The sequence below is a fragment of the Herpailurus yagouaroundi genome, unplaced genomic scaffold, assembly GCF_014898765.1.
Source record: "Herpailurus yagouaroundi ecotype Mexico unplaced genomic scaffold, PumYag 215, whole genome shotgun sequence".
NCBI classification, from domain to species: domain Eukaryota; kingdom Metazoa; phylum Chordata; class Mammalia; order Carnivora; family Felidae; genus Herpailurus; species Herpailurus yagouaroundi.
This window is the reverse complement of record NW_024412446.1, coordinates 10,514,521-10,524,013: the sequence shown is the minus strand read 5'-3', so window position 1 is coordinate 10,524,013 and position 9,493 is coordinate 10,514,521. Positions and strand designations below refer to the sequence as shown.

At 40.7% G+C, this 9,493-nt stretch overlaps 1 protein-coding gene across 1 annotated transcript in view; it reads right to left on the bottom strand.

The window, feature by feature from the left end:
• PAFAH1B1 (platelet activating factor acetylhydrolase 1b regulatory subunit 1) overlaps nucleotides 1–8,163 on the bottom strand; it is a 78,851-nt gene extending 70,688 nt beyond the window's left edge. The window contains exon 1 of the mRNA XM_040455536.1: nucleotides 7,785–8,163. The gene's annotated coding sequence lies outside the window, so the exon portion shown is untranslated. The remainder of the gene's footprint in view (nucleotides 1–7,784) is intronic.
• Between the last annotated feature and the right edge of the window lie 1,330 nt (nucleotides 8,164–9,493).

The following is a 9,493-nucleotide window of genomic DNA, read 5'->3' as shown; positions in this document are numbered from 1 at the left end:
AAAAAAAAAAAAAAGAGGTTAGAGTGGGAGAAAGCCAAAGCATAAGAGACTGTTAAAAACTGAGAACAAACTGAGGGTTGATGGGGGGTGGGAGGGAGGAGAGGGTGAGTGATGGGTATTGAGGAGGGCACCTTTTGGGATGAGCACTGGGTGTTGTATGGAAACCAATTTGACAATAAATTTCATATATTAAAAAAAAAAAATGTTCATCATCTTTGTGAAGACTTCCTTGAAAATTCTGGACTCTCATTGCACCAAGTACATATTTTGATTATAGCACTATTGTGCTACCTTTGCATATTAAATATATATTTATATACTTTAAGGGCAGGGACTGACAATCATGTTTGTATCCTCAGCACTTGGGATACAATATAGATAAATGTTTGCTGGACAGAAAAATTGATAAACATTTAGAAGAAAAAGATATGTAATGGTGCTGGATACTTTTTAAATAGAAACCCAAGGACACCTGAGTGGCTCAGTTGGTTAAGTGTCTGTCTGATTTCAGCTCAAGTCATGATCTCGCGGTTTGTAAGTTCACAGCCTGGAGCCTGCTTTGAATTCTGTCCCCCTCTTTCTCTCTGCCCCTCCCCCAATTGCACTGTCTCTCTCTCTCTCTCTCTCTCAATAAATAGACATTAAAAAAAAAAAAAGGAAACCAGGCAAAATTTAGGATTAATATTTAAAATCCTAAACAAAATTTTTCTGATAGTCAAAGATGTAAATTTTTTAATAAATGGAGAAGAGGAGATGAAGAATTCCAATTAACGTATGTAAACGCTGCTCACCCTCTACATGGAACTTGACTAGCTTCCAAAGGATAAAGTAAGAAAAAGAAAAAACAGTAAGTTTAGGGTACAGAAAATGGGCACACACTACATCAACCAAATGATGAAGGTTAACACCACCAGTGATGTTTAGTGAGTATCATGTAGCCTTTGACATGATGTGATGAGAAGTGACATTTACCTCCGTGGTATTTCTTCCAAAAACCTATAGCCCCAGTCTAATAAAAAAACACCAGACAAACCCAGCTTGGGAGACATTTTACTGGATACCTGACCAGAACTACTCAAGACTGTCAAGATAGTACTGGAAAACAAGGAACCACTGAGAAACTGTCACAGACCAGAAGAGACTGGAGTGACATAATCAAATGCAATTTGGTACCCTGGGTTGGATCTGGAGCAGAAAGAGTACATTAATGGAAAAACTAGTCAAATCCACATAAAGTCTGGAGTGTAGCCAATAGTAATTACCAAGATTGACAAATGTACCTCAAAAACGTAAGGTATTAACAATGGGGAAAACCGGGCTCAGGGATGTATGAACTCTCTGCACTATCTTTACAACTTGTCTGTAGATCTAAAATTATTCCAAAATAAAAACTTTGTTAAAAAAAAAATAGGAAAAATGTGGGATTATTTAAATTAATAATACTTAACAGTACAAACAAAAATATTGATTGTTAAAATAGATTGTAAACCATATTTCAGTTTAAATAAAATGCTCATTTGCAACATGCTTTTTACATTTAAAAAAAAGTATTCCACTTAGCATTGATTTACATAGCACTCTTTACCTATTATGAAACTCTGAAGCCATTACAGGATTCAGATACACATAATGGATACCAAAGAAGGGGAAAAAAAACCCAATACTAATTCTTAAGAAATATACTTACAACTATAAAACCTACTATATTAATATATTAATGACTGTTTACTTGATTAAACTGTATGTTATATTCTCTTTCTTAAAAAAAGGTCTCCAACAATAAAAATAGTTATGAAGGGTTTACAGGCCATTCATCATTCAACAGTAGCCATTATTTTGTGAGTTAGATACTGTCAATATTATCCATTTATAGAAAAGGAAATCGAAGCTTCTACTCAAAGCACATAGCTGGCAAATTGTGGAGTTAGGACTACTAAAATATTCATATATGGTTTAGTCAACACCTTAATTTATTTTCTGTGATAATACTAAACGTACAGAACTTTCCCCACCCTTAAAAAATAAAAATTAACCAAAAAAGGTAAATAATCAATAACACTGATTCATCTTCACCTTCCCTTCTTTTGCAGTCAGCATAATTTTTCTTAAAGTTTTTATTTTATTTACTAATTTAAGTAATCTCTACACCCAATGTGGGGCTCGAACTCACGAGCCCAAGATTAAGAGTCTCACACTCTTCCAACTGAGCCAACCAGGTGTCCTGCAGTCAGCATATTTTTGATAAAATAAAAACAAATACAGAAAGATGAATAGACAAAATATATGCCTTATGGATACAGAGCAATAAAATCATAAAACATATCCTTCTATCTTTGCCAGAGACTAAAAGTGGATTAAACAATATGCAAAATCTTAATAAACACAAAACTTTTGTATGGTTTTAAAAATTAAAGTCTTTGGGGGGCGCCTGGGTGGCGCAGTCGGTTAAGCGTCCGACTTCAGCCAGGTCAGGATCTCACGGTCAGTGAGTTCGAGCCCCGCGTCAGGCTCTGGGCTGATGGCTCAGAGCCTGGAGCCTGTTTCCGATTCTGTGTCTCCCTCTCTCTCTGCTCCTCCCCCGTTCATGCTCTGTCTCTCTCTGTCCCAAAAATAAATAAACGTTGAAAAAAAAAAATTTTTTTTTTAATTAAAAAAAAAAATTAAAGTCTTTGGAAATTTCCCAGATTCTTAATTTTATGACTATCAAAAGACAGTCTCTCAGAAAATTTGTTATTAACAGCCTTAGTTAACTGTCAATAACTCTTGTCAACACATAAGAGCTCAAAGATAATCAAAATGCAAAGAACAAGTAACTACAAGATGCAAATGTAAGGTACCCAGGTGGGTTAATTCACTAAGTTGAGAATTTTGTGGCCCTGATACAAGTATGTCAGGAACATGTCTCTGTTCCGTGGGACACATGAAATTTCTGTAAAGGAAGGATAAACACCTCTCCCACCTTCACTTCAATTCCTGAAAGATCGCTGGAAGTTAGCTATTACACAGAACTACAACACAGCACATTTCCTTTCACATAATTCTGCATTCAATCTATTGCAACAAGAATTTATTTACTTATTAATACAACTTATGTATTTATCTAAATATTTAATATTAAATATTATTTAATTAACATTTGCTTATTAATACTACCTGCATGTATGCACCAAGTATTTATTTACTTATTAATACTACTGTAAAGCTGTAGTAAACAATTTCTGGGAGTCCCTACTCAAATGCCTAAAGCCTTATGCAAGCAAAATAGTTAACAAAACTGAAAGTTAATAAATGCAAATTTATATGATGCAGACAATAAATGCTACGGATTTTCACCATTTTCAAAAAGAAAGAAATTCACAAACACATAAGAAGGGTCCGTTTTGTCAAAGGAATAAGGAATGTTTCTTTGAGCACGCAAGGCAATAAATACCCAAGTGGTTCAGTGCTTATATTTACTTCATTCTAGCTGCTAACCCAACATGTGACCTTAGGGAAAGACATTCTCTAAATTTTAGTTCTCTCATCCATAAAAATACCAATCTGCCCAAAAGTAGCTGACAGAACAAATGAAAATAAGTACTACATTCAATATATTTACAAAGTTCGAGGGAAATGTTTATGGCAATGTTAAATGACAGTAACTTTAGAGGATACCTTTCCAGAAGTATCCTTAATGAATACACACATCAATGTTAACTAGGTATGTTTCAACCAAAAGCCACCATCTTTTAAAGAGAAAGCAATAAATCTAAATAATAAGCACTTATGATGCCCACATCCAATGAGTATAAAGCATTTCACAAATATCAATTAACTCTAACTGCCATGGCAAAGTTAAAAATTATACACATAGCATTTATACACATAAAACACAGTTCTATTTAATAACTACCCGAAAGTGTCATGCCAAACCAGCAACAAAGCTAAAGTAATCCAAAAAGCCTTCACTGCAGTTAACTATTAGGCTTATATTATAGTATCTTTCTTCATGAAGTACAGATTTCTCAAAACACTTGGCCTTCAGCAACTAGGATTCACTTTACAGCTTAATATCTTCAGCGTAGGTTTTCCTTTATCTTTTCAGAACTCACTGCATACCATTAGTTTTATTTTAAATAGAGCAACATTTTAGGTAAAAACAAAACAATTACAGTCCTATTGTAGAAGACTTAAGAACAGTGGCAAAGAATTTCCATTTCAATTTAACTATTTCTCTTTTTCCAACATATATGATACGAAAACAGGTTACCTGTCATGATATATTCAAAACAGAGACTTAAAAGCAAATTAAAAAATCTCTCTTAGGACCACAGAAGACATGGCTAGCTCAGTTCAAAACCAACTGGGCCTTAAGTCTCTTTGGCAAAACAGTGTGTGACTCACTGCCGCAGAATTCAATGGAAAGAATTGGAAAATTCATTCTGATTGCCCTAAGATTTCGCCCAGAGTTTTTTAAAGATACATCCATACTAATGTTGTCAACTTCCATATAGTTTCTATCACTTGTTTAAGATGACAAGATGTGAATAAGGGGAGCCACATGTAAACAAAAAGTAAGGTCCTATTTTTTTCTGGGTACCTACGATATGAACCATACGGCGTATATGCATGTTATCTATGTATGTGTATTATTGAGTACATAGGAGGGAAACATTTACATTGAAAAAAAAATACAATGAAACATGGATGTTCTAGCTATAAAATGAAAAATTATGATAACTGATTTTTCCCTTCCAGAAACATCTCCAAATTTCTTATGTAGTAAAGTTATCTCATCTGGAAAATAGATACCAAACAATTCTACAAAAAAAAGAAAAAAGAAAAAAGAAATCTATCCCAATCTCATAAAAGTTTTATAAATACAGGATTATGAAGAATTTTAAAAATTGATCTCTAAATTAAGCTAAAGATACTATCACGTGTATCAAAAACATTCATATATTCATAGATATATATTTGGAGCTACAGCTCTCTTATTTAAGTTAAATTATTTTACGCTCTTGAGTAATTAATAGTCTACTGAAAAATCACCACTCTTAGTGCGCTTTTATACCTTAAAATACTAGGATGGGAATATGTCACATAACATAGTGAATTACCATCCTTAACCTTACCCATCCTTCACCATATGAATCCTTCTACCTTCTAATCACATTAAAAATAACAAAAGTGTAAAAATATATCATACAGTCTTAAGGCTCATCAAAATCATATTTACCACATGAATGTGACATTCTTTGAAGATGCCTATTCACATGAATGCCCAATGCAAGATGTTAAAGTGACCTACCCTCTCTTATGGTAGTACCTTACAAAAGGTCCCTTTCAAGGGACAACACAAGAAGCCTTTATAAATACGCTTTAACACAAATTATCTTATCCCTTTTTACTCAGTGATGTTATTTGAAAAATCATAGATTTAATGTTTCAGTGCAAACTAAAGTAAAAGAAGACATATACAGTATTCTCATTTAGATTTTTGCCGTATTTTCTACCACTATTTCTCACCAAATATTTCTGGCATTCATTAACTTACACTTACTTTACTAAAAGAATAAAAAACATTAACAAGGGTTGTATGTGTGTATGTATACACACAAATACAGAGAGACAATAAGTGTCTGCTTAAGAGTAGGGGCATTGCTTTTTACCCCAATCGTTCAACACTCACCTTGCAAAAATGGTCAAAACTAAAAACAACAGATTTTAAGATTTACCACAGAGAAATGCCTTTGTTGTAGCACCAATTAGTATCAAATAACCTTACAAAACATAAGCAAGAGAAAAATGCTATGAAAGGGCAATCTAGCATTTCACAGCTTCTGCTCTCTTACTCCACCCAGTCTCCTCAGCTCAATGGCTGTTCACAGCATCCACAAATATTAGTCCATTTTTAAAAGGGGAGGGAGTGGGTACCAAAACAGGGCAATCTTTCTCAAAATTAATACACACAGAAATATTTTGTGAGAAATTGTGTTCCTTCCTTTGATTTATAAAAAATAACAGGTTCAGATTTGTTTTCAGAGATCCTCCCCTTCTGAACAGTTCAAACAATGATCATTTATAATAGAACAAGAATAAATCACCCTAAATACAGATTACACTTCTGCTTTAATAAAAACTGCAATTTGCAATTGCCAGTTATTTTGCAAAATTGTGTCCTGAAAGATACCCATGAGAGATTAAAAGCTAGCTAATATCTTGGAACCAAATCAGAATTTTTTAAGTAAAAGCTTTTTATACAGTCAATATTATATCACTGCCGACATAACCCAGGCAGGAAATTTTCTTGAATAAGAGGCTGAACCCTGCAGCAATCAAGCCCTGCTGCAGAAAAGAGGGAAGAAAAAAAAAAAAAAAAGGATAAAAAGAAAGAAGAAAAAAATTTTAAGTGAATACTACTGAGGCAAAAGGAGATGGATGACATTACTGGTATTAAAGGCCCAAGCTCTGTCTCCTCCGCCCTACACTCAAAATGAAATCCACACAAAACAACCCACCTACCAACAAAAATAGAATTTCCAAAAATGGCCCAAATTTGTTTACCCTTTAAAACGTTATGAATGTCGAGGGCTACGTGTTAAAGTAGAGGTCAGAACAACAGTAATATCTTTATTCTCTCCCGATTGCCTCTTAAGGAAAAGGGGGGGGGGGGACCTTGGCATGACATCGCCCATTGAGAATGAAACCACAAATCTGGTTCTTCTCTTCAAAAGTACAAATTCTTAACCAAAGGATTGATGTAATCTGGACTCAAACCCCAACCCCAAAAGAAAATCTCCTGCCCTCCTCCCAGGGAGTTTCTTGCTAAGTCACTGAAGAAAAGCAGAAAAACAAATAAAGCCAAGGCACCCTGCTCTCTCTTATCTAAGACACTGAAAACCTCTTTCTCTTCTCTAATGTTGAGAGAGCGTTAAAATCTGCCCACCACCTCAAAGACATTCTCTATTTTCTCAGCTGGGAGACTAAAGAAGACACTGCGTTTCCTAAAGGAGTGGGGAGATAGATGAAGGGGAATGGCTGAGGGCCTCGAAGCTGTGTTACAACGTCAAAAGGCAACTCCCGTTTCAGGAGCCAGTGGCAGAAAAGAAAATCCTGCCTGATTTGGTGGGTGGACGCTGCGGATGGTTCAGTGGGTCGGCCGCTCCTCTTTAGTGGATGTAGAGCCTGGACCACCGCACAGAGGGACCAGAGAAGGGCTGGGCCAGCCTCCTTAGGTCAATCCCATCCTAAGGACAGGTGGGGGACGGAACGCCTGAAGGCCTATGGGTGCCGAGGCCGCGCGGGGCTGAGCCCGGTCCCCAAGCCGCCAACCACGGGTGGGGTGGGGACTGCGGTGCTCGCCTTCCGCGGCCAGGGAGAGGAGGGCCGAACCCTTTCCCCAAGATCAGAGAGCGACCTGCTCTCCACGCCCTTCCTACCCAAGAATACTTTTCTTGCTAAGTCACTGAGGGAGGAGGGCGATCTCCTCCCGGGGAGGGCCGCGGGTGGAGTCGGGGCAGCCCCGGCACCCCCCGAACCCGGGCCGGGGAGGAGGGGAGCGAGGACAGCGCCCTCCCCGGCCTGTCCCCCCTCCTCCCGTGTCTCTCACTCAACGGCCGTCGCGGCCGCCATTTTGAGAGCGAGGAGAGGAGAAGAAGAAGGAGGAGGCGGCGGCAGGGGGAGGGGAGAATGGGAGGGAGGGGACCGGCGCAGCCACCTCGTCAGGCCGCCCGGCCCGGCCCGCAGCAGCCCGAGCGCGGAGGAGAAGACAGAGGGGAGAGCGCAGACCCTCGCCGCCTTACCGGAGCGCTGCACCGCCGCCTCCGCAGGGCCTCTTCCGTCCTTCACTCCCATCCACCGGCGGGGGAGGGGGAGAGGGAGAGGGAAGGGAGGAAGGAGGGAGGGAGGGAAGGAGGGAGGGGGAGGATGGCGCGCTGGGCCCGGTCCCGGGGAGGGGGAGGGGAGGGGAGCGGGCGGGCTCCTCAGCCGTTCCGGGGCTCGAGCCCAAGCCTGGCGCTCGCGGTTCCTCTCGCTCGCGCCCGAGCGCTCCTCCTTCTCTTTCTCGCTTCTTGAGCCCCGGGATCGCTGCTCGTTCGCTCGCTCACTCGCTATCTCAGCCGCCGGACTCCGCCGCCGCCCCGCCGCTCCAGCTCCGTCTGTCACAGGAGCTGCCCCAACGCCCTGACGTCACCGCGCCGCCGCCGCCGCCGCCCCAGACCCGCCGGGATGAGGGAGGGAGGGGGGCCGGGAGAGGAGAGGAGCTGCGGCGCATGCGCAGGCCTGGGCCGGGCCCTGAGCCGCGCTGCCTTCCGCTTAGCGGGCGCGCTGGCTCTGCGGTTTGGCGGTACCGAGTGGCGGGAGGGCTAGCTTGCTCCCCTTCTCGCGCTCTGCTTGCCTCTGGAACCTTGGTCTCCCATTACCTAGACCCTCGTTTGCCTATTCAGGCATCTCATGAACTCCGGCTCTGTTCACCTCCCCGCCCTGCTCTTGTCCACAAACGGAGCTCTCCCCGCTTCTCCCGGCCAACAGCGGGGACCCGTTGGTACCCATGGATTCCGGGCCCCGATAGGCTTCAGAATAAAGTGGAGCCCCGGCCAGGCTGAGGCCCCTTCTACCTCCGGCCTTCGGATTTATTTCCCAGTTTAGTGGGGGCAAAGAGGAGGGAAGTAGGTTGGGTTGGCTTGGAGAGAAGAGCTGTCGAGGGTAAAAGGCTGATGGAATGCCTAATTGTCTCTCTCTTTTTTTTTTTTTTTTTTTTATAGATTTTTAATTGGGAGGATTCGCTTTTAGCAGTGATTCAGCTATTCTTTTCCTTAGTCACACACACATTTGAGATGCTTGAAGTCTGGAAACTGACGCCCAAAGAAAGACCTGGAACTTTATCCTCACAAGGTGTTCGCGCGCGCGCGCGCGCGCGCGCGCGCCTGTGTGTGCGCGCCCGCTTGCTAAATTATGAGTTGATCTACTGATGACAAAGAAGTCTTGGGGATTTGTAGTCTCTTGATTCCGCACCGGGATATTTGATTTAAAACAGGCCAGATTTGAGGTTCTGAATCTTTCAATATGGAATATACTCTTAATAAGAGGTATCTGGTGTGATTATCTAATTATTAATTTATATTGTACAAGGAAACTCTTTTCCTAAAACATAGGTTTAAGCTTACGTTTACTGATTTTATTACTTCCCATTATGTAGGTAAATGTAAACGCTGCCTTTGAGAGGCAGCTGAGTTAATGAAAGAGATAACTTGGGTGTATGTATCTTGGATCAGCCACTTAGCAGAAGTGTGACCTTGACTAAATTACTCTCTGGCCTGAGTTTCTCTATAAAACAGACCTAATAAATAGCTAATTCATAAGGCTTCTGTGAGAAATGGAGAGGTGACGCTGCATGTGTAAGATATTGCTGTGGTGAGGAACGTAAGTATCTCATGTCACCATTACTGTTGCTTGATACCAAAGCAAAGTTTCCTTTTGTAAAGAAAGGTTGTCTCTATCCTTGAGGTGTTCA